Source organism: Patagioenas fasciata, chromosome 29 (genome assembly GCF_037038585.1).
Source record: "Patagioenas fasciata isolate bPatFas1 chromosome 29, bPatFas1.hap1, whole genome shotgun sequence".
NCBI classification, from domain to species: Eukaryota; Metazoa; Chordata; class Aves; order Columbiformes; family Columbidae; genus Patagioenas; species Patagioenas fasciata.
Genome location: NC_092548.1, coordinates 4,504,313 through 4,520,898, shown reverse-complemented (window position 1 = coordinate 4,520,898; position 16,586 = coordinate 4,504,313). Strand labels below are relative to the sequence as shown.

Sequence of the window (16,586 nt, the reverse complement as noted above, 5' to 3'; positions counted from 1 at the left end):
GGTTTTTAAAGGCCATGTTCCAGAACACAACGATGCCAAGTGAAGGGTCCAGGCTGTGTTTTCCTCCCCGCGCATTTCCCTGTGTGATCTGCTCTGTGACCCCCCCGTGAGCAGGGGTTGGACTGGGGGTCTGCAGAGGCCCCTTCAGCCCCACCAGGCTGGGATTCTGTGGCTCTGTGACTCTGCACTGCGGTTCCCCAGCACCCCCAGGATGTTCCACAGCCCACAGGCAACTGCAGCTTTTCCTTTTCGGGCCGATTTCTGAAAAACCCCTGGTTCTTGTGCTGGGCTTCACCTCCCGTCCGGGTACCCCGGGGTGACAGCGGGGCCTCTCCGGTGCCTTCCGCGGGCTCTGCCCGGTCGGAGCAGCAAGGCCGGCGATGGGGAGGGGTTCCCGGGGAGGGCAGAGCCCGTCCCGCGGGGCTGCGGGGACGTTTCTAGGCAGGCTCCGCGCTAAACAGCCCCGTTGCTAGGGCAGGGGGGCATTCCCAGCCCGGCGCTGCGGTAGACAGACCCGTTGCTACGGCTGCGGGGCCTTCCAGGCCGGACTCCGCGCGGCGCGGCCCCCGTCGCTATGGGAACGGGGCCCTTCCAGTGCGGGCGGCGCGCAGCATGGCGGTGCCCCTGCCGAGCGCGGCGCTGAGCGGCGTCCGGAGCGGGCGGGCGTTCGGCACGGCCGGTGAGTCCCGGGCCGAGAAGCCCCGGTTCCCCTGCGCGGGCAGCGGGAGCCGCTTGGGGCGTGGCGGGGAGAGCGCTCGGGCGGCTGAATTCCTGGCGTGGCCGGCTCGGGGAGGCGGGGGTGGCTCCGGCTCTTCCCGGGCTCTCTCGGCCTCGTCTCTTGGGCTCTGGAGAAAGCGGGAACTCTCTGGCAGCGAAGAGGTGGAGTGAACAGCAGAGGCAATGCCGCTGTTCGGCGGCATTCTTTATTTCATCAGCGCTGGGCAGCACTGGTAGACGCTTGCACCTGGGCAGGAACAAGCCCAGGTTCCAGTCTAAGCTGGGGAAGGACCTGTTGGAGAGCAGCGAAGGGGAAAGGGACCTGGGGGTCCTGGGGACAGCAGGGTGACCATGAGCCAGCACTGGGCCCTTGTGGCCAGGAAGGCCAATGGTACCTGGGGTGGGTTAGAAGGGGGTGGTCAGTAGGTCAGAGAGGTTCTCCTGCCCCTCTGCTCTGCCCTGGGGAGACCACACCTGGAATATTGTGTCCAGTTGTGGCCCCTCAGTTCCAGAAGGACAGGGAACTGCTGGAGAGAGTCCAGCACAGGCACCAAGATGCTGGAGGGAGTGGAGCATCTCCCGTGTGAGGAAAGGCTGAGGGAGCTGGGGCTCTGGAGCTGGAGAAGAGGAGACTGAGGGGGACTCATTCCTGGGGATCAATATGGAAAGGGGGGTGTCCCGGAGGCACCCCAGGTTCGTTTAAGGGACAACAGGGTCCAAAACAACTTCTGTTAAACCGGTGAGAAACAGGGTTTTAGCATCCAAAAGTGACTTGAATACAGGTTCGGCTACCAGTTGAGGAAAATTATGAAGGGGCAGCAACCAATACGACAGGCGGTGCACAGAGTGCATGCACGTGGCTTCACCAAAACAATGCCGGAGCCGTCCCTGAGTCCGGGAGGAGTCCGCACTTGCCTGAACACGGTGTGGGGTTATTTTGAAGAGATACACGTGCTGTAGTGAGTACGGAAAGTGCACACTCGCGATTCTGCGAGGCTAAATTTATAATACACTCGCAATCCTGCGATGGGCAGTTTCACTCACACCCGCGGCGGCAAGGCAGCGGAGTCTCCATCCCGGGGGGGCTCTCAGCGGCAGCATCTCGCTCGTGCTGCGAGAGACCCGCGACAAATGGGCGGAGTCTTGACGAGAGTCCCATTTTTTATTGGCTGATCACATCTGACTGTGGGCATTCCAGAAGCTTCTCTGCACCCCCACTCTGGCTGTGGGTGCCCCTGAAGCCTCCAAACATCCCCCACGCTGGCTGCGGGCGCCCAGCGGCTCCCTGGCACCTCGGCGCTCCCTTCTCCTAACGGCCCTGGCCAGGGGCTCTGGGGCCAAACAAAAGAAGCTGTAGCAGAGAGAGAGGGAGATGTGTCTACTCCTTCCATGATGAAGGAGGGAGGGGGAGAGAGGGGGGTTTGCACCCTGCCACACCCACTGTCCTGTCCTGTACCCCACTATACTGCCCCTTCACCCTGCATACCCCCTCCCTACCCCCCTGCACCCCAATGTCCTCCACGTGGTGCTGGTGGATGGATCCAGCTCAGCACAGGGTGGGGTGCCCGACTACTCTTCCTGGGCCCCCCCCAAATCCTGCTGTGAACCAACAGGTCCCAGTACAGCCCAGCACCGCTGTGCCTGCCCAGGGGGTTGCAGCCAGTGGGCGGTGCCCAGGAGTGGGTGCTGACAGTTTGGGGGAGCACCCGCCTGGCCCCAGCCCAGGGCAGCATGTTGGGGTGATCCTGGGTCCCCACACCGTGACACCCAGCAGCAGCCACTACGTGTGTGTCACAGGGCTGTGCTTGTCCCCCTGTCCCCTGCAGGGCTGGGGACACACACACATACCCAAGCACCTCAGAGCCCCCACCACCCCCTCCCACAGGCATCCCCACTCTGATGCCTTTATCACCCTGAGCATCCTCACCTGCACCCCCATGCTCCTGGACACCAATTTAAGCCCAGCAGCCCCAGTGCTGGGATGTGTTGTGCTCAGCTCTGTTCCCTGTGCCCACTTTGGGGGTTTCCTGCTTTATCTGCCCCCACTTAGGTGTTTTATTTCCCCCTGATGGATGCTGGATGTGCAGTGGGACCTGCTGCTGCTGCCATGGTCCCCCTTTGCTGCCCAGGGTGGGGGTGCTGGGACCACCTGCAGCCCCAGCTCATTTGGGGGGCAATGACTGGCAAACCAGCCTTCCCCCCACCCCGGGGGCACCCATTCTGCCCCCCTCTCTGTGCACTCTAGGTTCTCCCCATCCCTCTTCCCCTCTGCATCCTCTCTCCAGTTCCTCTGATCCCAAATATCACAGCTCCTGTGCTTCCCCCTCACACCCCCCATGCCCCAGATTCTTTCCTGGGTCTCCCCCATTCCTCTTTACCCCTCCAAGTCCCCTCCAGCTCCGTTGCCCTCCGCAGGACTTTGCTCCTGTCCCCTGCTCAATCACCTCTATCCCCACCAAGCACCTTCAGCTTGGCTCTGGTCCCTGCATGCTCACTCCCACCCTGTGTGACACCCCCTGCACCGTCCCATCGCTTTCCCCCTCCCCATATACACTTGGATCCTCTCTGGACCCGTCTCCAAGACCCTCCCTGGGTTTCTGTGCCCCCTGCTCTGCTCCAAGCTCCTCTGGGGCCACCCAGACCCCTCTGTCCCTTCCTCTGCTCCCCGTGCAGCAGAGCGGCCTGTGAGAGCTCGGGCAGGATGTGCTCCCCGTGTTCCCCCTGGATGGGACCCTGCCCCACGGTCTCACAGCAAATAGAGCCTGGAAAGAGGCTTTGCTGTCATCCGCTCTGGGTCGCCCATGGCATGGCTGGGCTGGGACAAGCACCAGCCGCCTCCTTCCCCAGGGGAGCTGGAGTTGGTCACATCGTTGTGCAGGTTTTGGCAGTCGTTCTCCTTGCTGGTGTTCTTCAGATGACCTGAATCCCAGAGCACAAAATCTTTCCCATTGAGATTTCTCCCAAACAGGCACGGGTGTCAGAGCCGGCGAGCTCCAGAGTGAGCGCTGTGCTGTCCCCGCGCTGTCCTTTGTCCCTGCGTGAGCAGTGAAAGCCTGGCAGCTGTGTGGGGGTGTTATTTTTCTCTGCTAAAGTGGCTGAAGCATTTCAAAGGGTTTCCCCAGGTGTTCTTGGCAGAGAGCTAAAGCCAGGCACATTTCCCTGGCCTCTGCATCACCCAGGACACTTCAGTTCTGCTTTTCCACCAAGCTGAGTGGTGTCGTCGATGCGCTGGAGGGAAGGGGTGGCATCCAGAGGGACCTGGACAGGCTGGGGGGTCTATGTGAACCTCATGAAATTCAACCAGGCCAAGTGCAAGGTCCTGCACCTGGGTCAGGGCAATACCCAGTACCAGCACAGACTGGGGGAGGATGGATGGATGGATGGATGGATGGATGGATGGATGGATGGATGGATGGATAGCAACCCTGTGGAGAAGGGCTGGTGGGTGACAAAAGGGACATAAGCTGGCAATGTGCACTCGCACCCAGAAAGCCAAGTGTCTTCTGGGCCACATCACCAGCAGGTGGAGGGAGGGGATGCTCCCCCTCTGCTCTGCTCTCCTGGGGCTCCCCAGAGAACCGAGTCCAACTCTGGGTTGTCTGGCACAAGACAGACATGGACCCCAGGGGCTCTGTCCCTCTGTCACCAGTGCTGCCTCAGTCCCACCCTGCTCCCTCCAGCATTTTAGAACGATGCTAAAACCCAACCTGTGGCTGGTGATGCCAACCCAGGCGATGTGTGGGTCAAAAATCACCATCACATATATTAACCCTCCTAAAACCAACATGGAAATGGCAGATGTTTGTGCCTCCTTGTGTGGATGCAGCTCTGGCTGCCTCGTCCCGCATCCCACCCTTGCAGCTCCAGGACAGACCCCACACTGGTGGCCCTGCCTGCATCTCCCGTCCCAGAACAGCCAAAGGAGCCGCTTGTTTTGGCCTCCAACTGGCTGATTTAGCCTGGTTCCCTTTCTCCATGAAGGATAAAACGCGGTGCTGAGGCTCCGGTGTCAGTCCCAGCCTGTGCCTACCCTTCGTTGTGTGTCATTTCATGTGATTTTGATCACATCCTTGAAAACAAAAAGAACCTCCAACCCACTCAATCTCAGCCCTCCCAAGGCAGAGATATTTCCGCGTGGTGAACGCTCCCATGCAAATTCTCCCATGTCCTATTTTAGGTTTCTCGCCGTCACTGGCTGCAGACAACTGCGCTGGAGCTCCTGTCAAGCCTTAGACAAGGGTCTCAGGGATATGGGTCAGTGCCAGGGGTGGGTTATGGTGGGGTTCCATGATCTTGAGGGTCTTTTCCAACCAAAATGATTAATGAGTTTTTAGGGTTTATCCCAAATGATGGGAACCCCCGGTTCCAGCTCTGCTCTTTACCACATACCTTTTAGAGGCTGAAGAGGAAGGAGACGCAACACCTCAGCATACGGGGGGTCTTCCCCAAAGCTTCCCAGTGTCCCTTCTGTCTCCTCTGCACATCAGGGCAGGGCACAAGGGACAAAGTACCACCAGCACGCTCTGAAAGGTCATCATTTCTACCAGCTGCAACCTGATCTGGGTGAAGATGTCCCTGCTCATGGCAGAGGTTGGACTGCATGAACTGTGAAGGTCCCTTCCAACCCAAACTGTTCTGTGAGTCTGATGGCTGCACTCCAGTGGCGGGGATTCAGTTCAGGAGGGACCCAGGTTTTCAGGAATGCGGACCCAGGAGTTTGGGAGAGAGGACCCAGGAGTCCTGGAGAGAGGACCCAGGCGTCCGGGAAAGGGACCCAGGAGTTCAGGCGGGGATTCAGGTCAGGAGGGACCCAGGAGTTCGGGAAAGGGACCCAGGAGTTCGGGAAAGGGACCCAGGCGTTCAGGAAAGGGGACCCAGGAGTTCGGGAGAGAGGACCCAGGAGTTCAGGTGGGGATTTAGTTCAGGAGGGACCCAGGAGTACCCCTAAGGACCCAGTAGTTGGGGAGGGACCCAGGAATTTGGGAAAGGGACCCAGGAGTCCTGGAGAGGGGACCCAGGAGTTCGGGAAAGGGGACCCAGGGGTACCCCTAAGGACCCAGTAGTTGGGGGGGGACCCAGGAGTGCCCCAAGGGACCCAGGAGTTCGGGAGAGAGGACCCAGGCGTCCGGGCGATCCCGCTGCGTGGCCACGCCCCCCCATCACCCCGCCCCCCTCTCCTTGGCCACGCCCCCTCCGCCCCTGCACCGCGCGGCCTCCCGGGAGCCGAGCGGGCTCCGTCCCTCTCCTCCCCCCCCGCCCCCCCTGTGCTCCGGGTGCCGAGTTCGAATCCCCCCGCAGCCGCCTCCTCCCCCCGCTCCCTCGGTGTGCGGGGCCTTGTGGGAGCGCTGCGTGCGGGGCAACGCGGGGCGGGAGCCCCCGGCGCCCCCGGGATGCGTGAGGGCGGCCGGCAGGGCCTGCGGCTGAGAGGAATCAACCTGACAAGAGGTTTTGTTCCATGGAACAGGACAGGATGGGTCTTCCCTGAATATCGCTGGATCTCTTACAGTTGGATTAATATTAGGATGGCAACCAGCCCTGTAGCCATAGAACTCTTGTAATCAGTAACCAAACTCTGTTCTTAAAGCTGACATAGATTTATGGTATATTCTTACAAGGCAGGTAACTGTAACCGAGCCTTATTCTTAAGGTGGACATAGATTTACGATATATTCTTTTAAAGTTGGTACCGTAGAAAATAACTGATAATTGTAGCATCTTTTAGATAGAAAGTTTGTGTTATTACAGGTGTGGAATATTCTAATGGTTGTCAGGGGTGTAATGAATATGTATGTGACTGACTTGTATAATAAGGTATGGTCTGAATCAGCTGTTGGAAGCTTTGGGTGCGAACCCCTGGTTTCCCAGCGCTGGAATAAAGCACCGCATGGAACTGTGCCCGTGGTTCTGTGTTCTGATTGCTGACATTAGCACAAATCACAACTGCATTTTTCACATCCTCCTCCTCCTCCTCCTCCTCCTCCTCCTCCCCTCCTGTCCGGGATGTGCAGCTGCAGCAGGCTCAGTGCCAGGGCCACAAGGTGCAGGGGCACCAAGAGCGGGGCCGCAGCCGAGCGGGTCCAGCAGAGCCTTGGGGAGGGCTGCCCTTGGAGCAGGGCCGGAGCTCCAGCCCTCTCCCTGCAGGCCTTTCCCTGCCCCCCCAGCGCTCACCCACTGCCCAGCGCAGCCTCACAGCCACCAAGGAAACACCCACAGCGTGAGACCCAGCGGTTTGCAGGGGGGGCTTTACTGATGGGGGCAAGAGCTGGTGCCAGCAGCCTGGCCGGCACTGGCGCTCGTCACGCCGGAGAAGGCTCTTGCTGGACGTCTCTCTCGCGAGCCTCAGCGCCTGAGACGGTCTCCTGGCACTGGCCGACGTGGAGCAGATCCGCTCTCCAGAGCTGCGGAGTTGAGTACAAAGCTCTGTAGTCTTGTATGCACAGAGGTGCAGAGCAACAAGTCTGGTCAGGACACCTGTGGTGGGATCTGCTGCTGTCTGGAGAGAGCAGGTCCAGGTCCCTGGGGTGCAGTCCCACCCTGCTGCTCTCCGTGCCCCCAGGGCTGTCAGGAAAACACCCTCTTTGCCCAGCTCTGGCCTGAAGCTGGCCCACAGCCCCTTTTTCAGAGGCGAGCACTCCAAAAGGCAAACACTCAACTGGGAATGCTCTTTCCCCAGTTGTTTTTCACGGCCTGCGGTACCTGGGCCTCCCATTGCTCTGGCTCTTTTTTCCAGGCCTTTGGCGGTGCCACTGCTGCGCTTCTGCTCTATCTTGCTGCACAAGGACTCCCAGAGCTTGCGTGTTTCCTCCTCCGTGCACGCGCGGGGCTGCGCCTGCAGGACCACGGCAATGCAGCAGCAGGCAGTGTTGGTGTCCCTGGCAGGGGCTGGGGGGATTTCAGCGCCCCCCCTCCCTCCTGCCCCTTCTTTTCAGCCTCTCCATCAGCCCTGCTTTGCTCACGGTCCCGACTGCAGAGCCTTTCTGCAACGACCCCTGAGCCAAGGGAGCGCGGGGCTGAAAGCAACCCGGCTGCTTGCTGTCCCAGACCAGCCTGGCCGCACCGTTGCGCCGTCGCCATTACAAACGCCACCACATCAAGCCTTGGGGACGTACCGGTCCTGCCCTCCTCTCCCCCGCCTTGGCAGGGGGTGCAGCCTGGGGTGCAGCTTCCCGCAGGTGTTGGCTGCTGCCTGCCTCTTTCCCCGACCGTTCCCAGCGCAGCACGGCCAGCTCGCTGCAGACACACAGCGGGAGGAGGCGGTGTGAGCACAGGAGCGCGCTCCAGCCGGGCTCCCAGCTGGGCGCCAGCCGCGGCCGCAGGAGCGGCTCTGCCGAGAGGCCGGTGCCAGGAGAAGCGGCTCTCTCCCGCGGGGCTGCGGGGAGCAGGAGGAAGGGACTGCGGGAGAGGAAGCACTGCCCGTGTCCGGAGAGATTTACCACTGGAGCTTGTCCTGCAGATCCAGCTGCTCATCCCTCTTCCCTCTCCTCTTGCGGGCCACCTGCCCCAGGATGCAGGTCACCACCTCCCGCAGGGCCCGGTCTGTCCGTGGGGAAAGGCTCCTGCAACAGCAAGGACAAAGTCTCCCTGACTCTGCAGCTGGGACCGTCCTGCCTCTTCCCACACTCAGCCCCACAGCTATGCGGCCCCGTTCTGCCCCACAGCCCCCTGGAGGCAGGAGGGGTTTCAAGCCCCTGCTCTGGCCCCTGCCGTGGGGTCTAACCCAGCCCGTTCCCGTGGCTGCAGAAATCCCCGGGCGCCCTGTGCAGCCCCGTGGCTCGGGGGTTGGCTCCCTGTACCCACCACCTCTGGCTCACCCCCACGGCCCCAGGGCTCGGCTGGAGCGGGCACACTCGTACCGCTTCGGGGGGACGCTGTTGTCCTCAGGGACTGTGGGGGGCTCTTCTCCGGCCTCTTCCCAGTCCTCCATAATGGTCCTGATCTCCAGCAGGTCCCAGCTGGACTCGTCTGACTCCACGCTGCTCGGGGAGCTGTCTGAGGAGCACTCGGGGGAGCTGGATTCCTGCACAGGAGGAGACTCTCACACAACAGCCCCGCACCCGGAGGGTGCTGCATCCCAGCACGCAGACCCCAGAACACTTCTGGATGGACCACAGGGGACGGGGAGAACCGGGAGAAGGAGCTCAGCAGGCCCTGGGGTGACCTCTGAGTGTCACCAGGGTTTCACTGCAACTCTGTGTCCCCCTTCTTGCTCAGGAAGGGCAGCATCACCCGCCCGGCTCTGCTGCAGCAACGCTGCTGTGACGGCTTGGGTGCCAGAGGTGCTTTGCGGTCTCAGCCGCCCCGCGGGAGAAAGTGCTCTTCTTCTGCAGGAATCCCAAGTACCTGGCTCCTCTGCATCTCCTCTGGGTTTTCTGCCTCTCCTTCCACACCGGGTGTCTCCTTTTCTGCCTCGGCCTTTGCTTTCATTGCTCCGTCTGACGGCCATTTACTTTTTTCCCCTACCGCCGCCTCTTTTTCCTTCTTTTCCTCTGCTTCCAGGAATTTCTGGATATACTGTGGAAGCTTCTCCTCTTTCTTCTTCTGCCGTTTATTCTGGAGGCCGAATGAAATGCAATAGCAGGCAGCATTAGTCTGTCCTGCCACGGCTGAGCTGTTTCCCTCCCTTCCCTCCCTTCTCTTCTGCCTCGCTGTCCACGCTGGTTTGCTCCCAGGTTCCTGCAGGCTCCACCGAGGAGCCCGTCTGGAATGACCAGGGAGATCGGCCACCACCGGGCTACAAACCAGCCGGCAGCTGGCGAGCCCAGACCAGCCCTGCAGCCACCGGGCCGACAGAAACAGCCCCACGTGAGGGCTCTGGGGGTGTTTCCAGGCTACTGGAAGTGACAAGTATATTCTCAACTGACAGTGACCCGCCTCTCTCCAAGCAAACACCAAAGCAACCGGTCAGTGGTCCCGTGAGCACCCAGTGAAGAATCTTGTGAGCACCGGCATGTGTGGAGCAACGCTGCTCTACAGTCCAGTAGGATGTGCTCCTGCAGCATCCGGTGTCGGGTACCTTTTCTCTCCTCTCAATGGCTCTGGCTATGAAGTCCACTTCTCTGGGTGCAACCAGAGGCGGTAGCTTTCCTTTCTCCTCCTTTTCCTTCAAGCAGCTCCTCTGGATGACCGGTAGCTGCCTGCAAAGACACAACAGGGCGTGTTGGCAGGAGCGCAGGAGGAGCTGGTTCTGCATCCTGTGCTTCCAGGTGGCGCACCTGCTTCTGCAGCAGAACGGGCTCTGCTCACATCCTTGTGATCAAGTCCCCAGGCACAGAGAAGACCCCAAGCTGTCAGCCTCGGATGTGCCCAACAGCCCCCCTGCAACCCAGGATGCCTAGGTCTCGGCCCTCTCTTGCTGGAGCACCCAGAGGAACAGGGTCCTGTGCCCGGAGATAGCGCTACGCCCTGTACGGGCAGGGTGGGCGCTGGGGACACAGTGTCAAAGGGGGGAGGACACGACCCCACGGAAAAGCCATCCTGCCACTGAGCTCTCCGTAAGACAGGCGTCAGCGCAGAAGAGGCTCCTGGTTGCTCAGGGCCATCCTCTGCAGTAACTAACTGCAGAACTCTGTTCTCAGCAAACAGAAAGGCCAGGCTCATTTCAACCTGAAGGGAACGCCAAAATGACCTTCTGCTCCTGGAACGAGCCTCTGCACTTGGCTACTCAAGAGATCTGCACATCGGAAGGGAAGAAAGAAATGGTGGTGCCAGCAGAGTCTGCCAAGAAGCTGCAGACACTGCCACAAGCAAGAAACCATGAGTCAGTGGGACGTGGGCAAAGCGCACGTGGGGTGTTTCCGGGAGAAACGTCTCGCTCCCACAGAGACCGGAGCAGGGGGCCACGCTCACCCGTTTATGCGAGTGTCTCACCTGGCGCGAGGCTCACTCCCCTCGGCTTTCTGACCCTGCTCCGGCGTCACAGTCAGGGCAGGTAACCGATGTGGAGGAAGCCTGGCTCGACGGAGGAGGCGCTTCCCGGCAGCATCCTCTAGAAACGGGAAAGGAGACGGTTCTTCAGAACAGCATCTCGGTGTTGTTCTGGGAACCGGGTGCCACTCGTGTCCCAGTTCCAAGGAGAGTGACGTGCGGGTCTGCTCAGGGCTGTGGTAACACTGGGGAAGGTGGTCCTTTTCATCCCTTTGGGGGAAAGCCATGTTTCCTGGGAGGTCTTAGGCCTCTTCTGACACTGTTTTTTCATCCAACGCCCCATGCCCACAGTGCACCGTTATTCCCTGGGGAAGACTGTTTGCATGGCTTTCTCTCATCCGTGTGCTGAAACGGGGGCTTCCATGGCAGATACTGGTGCTGTCCAGGAGTCATTCTGGGGAGGGGAATCATTTATCTCAAGGGAACCCGGCTCTGGGGTTTCTGCATTGGTCCCGCGCACACAGATTTGCTGCTGGGGCAGGTTCACACCACAGGCCGTCACCTTTTCCCTTCACACATCCGTTCAGGTCTATCAGCGCTGGCACTTTGGGCACGGTCTCAAGTTGGTACCTGGCAGAGGAAGAAGGCAGCAGGCTGAAGAAAGGACACCACGTTGTTTCCCACCGCAGCCCAACCCGGAGGGACGCAGCAGAAGCTCCAGTGCCGGGAGAGGCCCCGTCAGCCTGTGCCCGCGTTTCTCCATCCTTCCCTGAAAATGGCCGTCCTCCCACAAAACCCCCTTGCTGCTGCTGGGGAAATGACTCTGCTCATCGCGCACATGGAGAGCAGAGTATTATCTAGTGCTCTGGTTTTCTAAGACGCCTTTGAATTCTGATCTTGCCCTCCGAGTTCCTCGTAGAGCCTTGCAGATTAACGTTTCCGGACCTAAGAGCAGTCTCTCCCACAGAGGAAAGAAAAGGAGCAGGAGAAACGTAGCGGGAAATGTTGCCTAAATGCGTCTCTAGGTCCACAGCAGGACAGATGCAGAAGCCGTGCCACTGTCCCCCGTTCCTCAAGTGAAGTCAAACGTACCATGGCAGGACGACAACACGTCCAGAAGAGGTCTGGGAAGCAGCGGTGTCATGGCGTGAGATGACCGAGTCCCTCATCTCCGGCATCTGCAACGAGGACAGAGGCGGATGACGGGAGGAGCGGACGCTGGGAAGGGCCGGCTGCTCGCTCCGCCTCAGCCCAGCGCCAGCAAAGAGCCAGAGCCGCCCAAGGGCTCTGGGCTCAGCAAGCCTTGCCCTGCCTGTGCCTCTGCTCCCGGCCCCCAGAGTGGGGCACGCAGCGCTCCCCGCCATCAACGCCGGCCTTTTCTCGCAAAGGGCAGCTCCTCTGGGGGCGGCTCTTGCAAAGCCGGGCAATTGCACGCCAGGGAGGTGCTCTGCAGAGATCCTGCTGTGCTCTAGAGCTCCAGGAGCCCAGGGGCTGAACGAGGCATGGCCGGCCAGGGGAAAGCAGCCCCCAGAAAGCATTTCAGAAGCAGCAGGAGTGGCGCTGGGAAAGTGAAAATCCTACCTCGAGAAGAGCTTGCAGCATCTTGCCAGCGCCATTCAGCCTTTCCAGAAAGTCTAAGTAAAATCTCATTTTCACGTCTTTTCCCTGGACAATCAGCATGCCCACGTCCCTCCAGATGATGGCAACGTTCTGCCCGTTCTCTACGCAGGCATGGAAAAGGTGCGTGGTCCTTTCCATGTAGAGCTGCACGGTGCCCTCAGAGACAGCGTTCTCTGAGGCTATCTGAGCATACGGCAGTTGCTCGAAATCTTGGTGGCCTGAAAGACGAGAGAAGAGGAACACATGAGCTTGCAGACCTGCTGGGCAGGCTACAATCAAAGGTCTGCAGCCTCCAGGCCCTCGGGCAACACTTTGGTGCTGGGCTGCCTGGCTGGGTCAGCGCCTCTGAGGAGACGCTCGGCTTGTCCCTTCCTCTTAAAGTGGACAGAGAGGTGCGGAGCAGACAGCGGTGGCTTCTCTGATACAGAAAGGGAAACAAAGAGTCTTAGGCACTTGGTGGGAAGAAGAGTGACTGCGGGACAAAGTGGGGAGATAGGCGCCAGGTCCCAGGGCAGCTGGAGGGTGCCAGCCCACACTCGGTGCTGTCTTTGTCTTTAGAGAGAAACGCACCCCAAACACAGCCCCAAGCTCTTGGTGCTCCCCGGGGTCCCACAACAGCTGCCCCAAAGGCAGCAGTGACCAGAAGGCGCAGGTGTCCCGCCAGTGGCTTTTGGAAGGAACCGTCTTTCCCCCCTGGGTTTCCCCTGCTTTTCCCCCGTGCAAGGAGGCTGAGGGAGCTGGAAGAGCCCCGGCATTTGCCTGGACGAGGTCTAGAGCAGCGGAAAGGGGGAGCAAGAGTTGAAGCATCATGGAACCAGAAGACACCACACCAAGGAAGCTGTGAGGGACCCTGTTGTTGAAGCAGGACAAAGAGAGTGCGCTCTTAGCTGCATTGTCCTCTGGCGATTCTTTAAAACAAACAGCTGGGCAGGGTCCTTCCATAGCCGGCTGGTTTTGTCGAGTGGAGCTCTTGGCAGGGCCGCGGTGGGTGGTTGGTGCTCCCCTCAGTCACCTCTGGAGAGCACAGCACCCCTCCCACCCTGCTCAAGGCCAGCGCCGCTTTCACGCTGCTCACCAGGAAAGTCTGTGCAAGCACAGCGGAGCTCACGGTCCTGCGCAACAGCCTTTTCAGGTTGGAACACGGGTCTCTCCACGATCACCAGATCCTGCTCGCTGAGGGCTACTCGCTTCGTGACAACCGCAAAAGTCCCGATTCCGGGAACGCGGACAGCCTGGAACAGAGGAGATGGCGGATGGGAAGAAGCCTTGGAGGGGCAGATGGGTGACTTGTCAGAGGAGGCTGATGGTGCTTAGTGCCCTGCCCTGGCCTGAGGTACAAAGGAGCAAGATGGGCTCCTTGGGAGAACACAAACAGGGGCTGCGCTTTTCCCTCACACCCCCCTTCAGCTATGAAGAACCAAATAGGTGAGGGAAAGCTGACAAACACCCTCTGGCTCAATCAGATAGAAGGCAGGGGGTTCCCACGCTTGGAATAAATCCAGATGTGTCCCAGGCTTCCAGGTTTTCACATGCAACTCTGACGGGGGGACCTTCTTGTACATCTGAATGGACAGAGAAGGTGTCCATGTCACGGTGTGCATTGCAGTGTTGTGCTGGGGCGTTGCTCCTGCTTTCAACGCAGGGGAAGAACAGCTGCACCCGATGGCAAAGGGCTGTCAGGACTTGATCAGCGTTCATCAGGGTGTGAGGGGAGAAGGAGGTGAGGCCCACCTGGTGGAGAGCCAGCTGCAGGCTGAGGTGATACGATGTGCTGGCCCAAATCTTAGCGAACTCTGGAAGAACAAGGGAAAGACCCGTCATGCTCTGAGGCAGCAAGCTCAAGACCATTCGGCCCACTCCTGTCCAAGGAGCGATGCATCTTCCACTCAGGCATTTCAGGTGGTCTCTCTCCAGCCCGGCAAGAACCAAGGGACACCTCATGCTGCCTCTAAGGGGCTCCTTTCCTTGCGGGTGCAGCTCTCCAGGGTGTGACCCACTCCCACGGGAAGCCGGCAGTGCTCTGCCCTGCCCGCGGGGGCACGGGGCTGCGCTCCACGTGGCTCTCGGAGGCTCAGGGCAGGCCCTGGTGTCTCCCCAGCAGGGGCCAGTTTTGCCAGGTCACATCTCTGAACACACAGAGCCCACGTGGCCCACGAGCACCTTCAGCTCTTCCATTCAGACGTGAGCTCAGCGTGGGCAATGCCCAGCGCCAGGCAAGGGCAGCCCCTTGGGGTCAGGGGCTTCTGCCTGGGCTGCCCCAGGAAGGCAGGGGCCACGTCAGGGAGGGAACCAGGAGCCCTGGCTGCCACATCAGCCCCTCAGCCCTTTGGGATGGTCAAGCAGGTCCCTCCTTGCAGTCACCACTCCTGAGCAACCACCCCCCACAGCCCTCGGGTTTCCATGCCTGATTTCAGAGATGTCCTTGACCCAGACACACATGTGAAATTGGGCCTGAAGGCCTTACCATAACGCTCCAGCTTCTCAATAGTTGGGCTCAGGTGAGGCTGCAAGAAGAGCTGTCTTGCCATCTTAGTTCCACTCCTGCTTCAAGTCAACAACTGCAGAGAGTGGCTGGACAATGGCTTTACTGCTTCTCCTTGTCCTCGTCCTTCTCCTCCTCCTTCTTCTCCTGATCCTTCTTCTCCTTCTCCTTCTCCTCCTCCTCCTTCTTTTTCTCTCCTCCTCCTCCTCCTCCTCCTTCTCCACCCTTCACCCTCCTTGGTGCTGTCGTGCTCCCTCTCTCCGCCTTCTCCTCCTCACTGCAGAGCAGCTACTCCAGAGCAGAGCGGTGCGAGAGCAGCTCTCAGCACTTGGAGTCCACTCGGCCTCACCGGGTGAGTGGGGCAGACGCTGGTCACGACAGGGACAGGGGGGCTGTCACCACTGTGACGTGTGGCTGTCCCACTGTGACCCCGGACCGTGTCACAGAGGGGCTGCACACACCCTCCCCCCAGGCCCTGCCAGGGGCTCTGCAGTGGGCAGGGGCTTCCGGGAGCTGCCCCCACCCCACTGTGTCCTGAGCGGGAGGGGTTTCCCCAGGCCACCCCTGCCATGTCCCCACATGGGGACACCGGGCTGCAAGCGCCGATGGGCTTCCTTCCACCCTTCCCCGCTTCTTCCTGCCCCTCTCACCCAACGTGTCTGCAGCGGGGAGCGCGGCTGCCCTGCCTGGCGCAGCTTGGGCAGGCGATGGCTGCTCACACCGGCTTTGGAGCCGGCTGCACCCCTCTCCCACCGGCCCCGGCAGCACCGGACCTGCTCCCACACGGGTCCCGCTGCAGCTCCCGCTGCTCACGGTTCCCAGTGCCATGGAGAGGACTGCTCTGATTTGCTGAAGGTGCTGAGGGGGGTGCCGTTGCCAAACTCGGGGAGGGGGTTCAGGCTGCCGAACCAAACAGGGTGGTGGTGGATGGCCGCTGCTCCCTTGGTGTTCCCAGGAGAGAGGCCTGGTCCATGCAGCAGCACTCGCGGTGCCCTAGGGCTCATTAACGCTCCGTGCCACAGGTCGCCCGGCTCCAGGCCGCCCGCCTGGTCCCACGGGCCGTCGAAGGGCTCAGGGTCGATAACTCTTGCGGGAATGGCAGGGTGTGCGGTTCCAGCTAAAGGGCCTTGGACAGATTACACGGAAGTGTTTTCTATGGGTGTAAGACGTGATGGCCCAGACCGGTGAGAACGATATCTCGGGTCAGAAAACCACCCCCGTGTGTGCGATGTGTGAATGTTGGGCCTGGGCGTGTGAACGAGTGGGTCGGAATGCCGCCCACAAGATACGCATGGGAACGTGACTGAAACCAGTCACAATAGAGTGTGGTGTGTTTAGAATAACAGTTATTGAACAAAGTCATTTGTCTAACCTCTTAGCCCAAGCTCATCCCTGTAAATCTATAAATGGAGAACTGTTAATAAAAGAGAGCTCAGCTCTGCCCGGCTCTGCTCTTGCTGCCAACAAGAACCCTGTGCCTGTGCGCCCCGTCTGCGTCTGTGTGAATCGTTCCTCATCGCCACAACGCTGACAATCCTTTTCTCAGAACCCTCCGGGTCCCCAGCACCCTCCTGTCTCGTCCTCCCTAACAATGATTCAGTCCCCATTCCTCCCCGTCTGCACAAAAACGTGGTTTGCAGGTCACCAAGCTGGGGACCCATCCCTGGGGCCGCACAGGCAGTGCCCCGGCCTTTCTGCCTTGTGGACCTGTGGATTTTCTTGAAGAATTCCTTGCCAGATTCAGGCAAGCGTATATCCGTAAGATAATTTCTCTCTAAACACGTGGGTGTATTTTTCCTGGGGTTAGGGACTGTAATAGACTTAACGATATATTTGTTAATCAAACCGGTCTAAATGGATATGTTATCAGTGGCTGTGAAACCTGAGCGTGTGATATTAGTAT

The 16,586-nt window shown here is 60.0% G+C and overlaps 2 long non-coding RNA genes across 4 annotated transcripts; one reads left to right on the top strand and one right to left on the bottom strand.

The window, feature by feature from the left end:
* The first annotated feature begins 373 nt into the window (after positions 1-373).
* Positions 374-6,611, top strand: LOC139825878 (uncharacterized). Of its 3 annotated transcripts, none has more exons than XR_011736038.1 (3): positions 374-679; positions 4,895-4,971; positions 5,114-6,611. It is a non-coding gene; the product is annotated as an uncharacterized lncRNA (long non-coding RNA). The 3 variants fall into 3 exon arrangements; XR_011736037.1 differs by lacking the exon at positions 4,895-4,971 and having other exon boundaries at positions 566-679; positions 5,114-5,354; positions 6,182-6,611; XR_011736036.1 differs by lacking the exon at positions 4,895-4,971.
* A 325-nt stretch (positions 6,612-6,936) lies between these two features.
* LOC139825880 (uncharacterized) lies at positions 6,937-8,715 on the bottom strand. Its single transcript, XR_011736040.1, has 3 exons — positions 8,571-8,715; positions 7,414-8,273; positions 6,937-7,115 (listed from the first exon to the last, which is right to left on the bottom strand). It is a non-coding gene; the product is annotated as an uncharacterized lncRNA (long non-coding RNA).
* Positions 8,716-16,586: the final 7,871 nt, after the last annotated feature.